We start from the raw sequence: 1,357 nt of genomic DNA, 5'->3' as shown, positions 1-1,357 counted from the left end.
CAGCAGTGGGACCCCGCAGGGAGCCGGTGCCCGTGCCACCAGGCACACAGCAGCCTCATTACTATTCCCCAGGGGCTTTCACAAACATTAACCTTAAAAAATTAAATTTCCAGAGGAGAGAATGTCACCTCCCTGATCGCTTTAATGAGGTGTCACGTTAGATAAATCCTTCAGCCGCCCGCCTGAAATATCGCCAATGGCTTCTTAAATATGGAGGTTAAATGCCGGTGTAAGACAGCGCACCGGCGCTTGCCGAGGCTGTAAATCCCGCGTGGTGCTGGCCCCACGAGGGCCCTAGCTGGGGGCACAGGACCCCGTGCAGTGCCACCCCACTCGCTCTGGAGGAGCTGTGCTCCCGTCCGCGCTCCACCTGGGCTCTGGCTGCCCTCCCCAGGGGAAGGGGCTGACAGGGGGCAGAGCAAGAGATGGAGCCACCCGGTGCCACTCATCCCCCGCCCCGGCACAGGGTCCCCGGCATGGCCCAGATCTGGGCACAGTGGCACTTACATAGATCTCGGCTCCGTAGAACCCGTCCTGGTAAACGACCCTGCAAACGAGGTAGAAGCGTCAGAGCCTGGCCTGTGTCACCGGCCGAGAGGGATCGGGGTGAAGCTGGTGAATTGGGGGAGCTGCTTCCAGCAGCGCAGCCAAGGGGTGAGGAGCGGCTGTCCAGGCAGCCCGAGGGCATGTCCCGGGCTGGGACTCCTGGCAGGGAGGGCAGGGACGTGGGGACGGGTGGAGGGCACGGCCAAGAGCAGGGGTTGCCCCAGGGATGGAGAAGTCTGGGACACAATCACTGCTGGGAGCACCGGGCGGCCACAGATCGCCATGGCTGTGCCTGACACCAGAGTGGCCGTGTGTGCCGGGAGAGAGAGTATTTCTATTAAACTGACACGGCTGGAATAACAGTCCGTGCTTTGGGGCACAGGAGGCACATGGGTCACCCCGAGGAGCAGCAGCCTGGGGAGTTTCACAGGGCCTGAGGCCAGGCAGGTGCTGGGGGAGCTGCAGCCCGTTCCTGAAGCGCGAGAGCCTGGCAATGCCGACACTGATGGCAGCAGAATCAGAGCAATGCAGCAGCAAACGGACCCCCTACCCCAAGGCAGGCAGTGCCCCCCACTGCCCGGGTACTCACGCGCCGTAGGTGGGGATGGGTGGCGGTGGCGGAGCAGCCCGGAAGGTGTTGTAGACGGCGCGTCCTCGTCCCCGTAAGTGTGCCCCTCGGTAGGCCACGGCCGTCCCCGTGGCGGGGTACGGGAACCCCGTTACTGCAGGAGGGAGGGGACAAACGTGGGCTTTCTGCAGCAGCTCCCCACAGCGCATGGCTGGGACCCCCCCCGATACCGTGGGGGATCCT

Source organism: Pygoscelis adeliae, unplaced genomic scaffold (assembly GCF_000699105.1).
Source record: "Pygoscelis adeliae isolate BGI_AS28 unplaced genomic scaffold, ASM69910v1 Scaffold445, whole genome shotgun sequence".
NCBI lineage: Eukaryota > Metazoa > Chordata > Aves > Sphenisciformes > Spheniscidae > Pygoscelis > Pygoscelis adeliae.
This window is presented reverse-complemented; position numbering follows the sequence as displayed.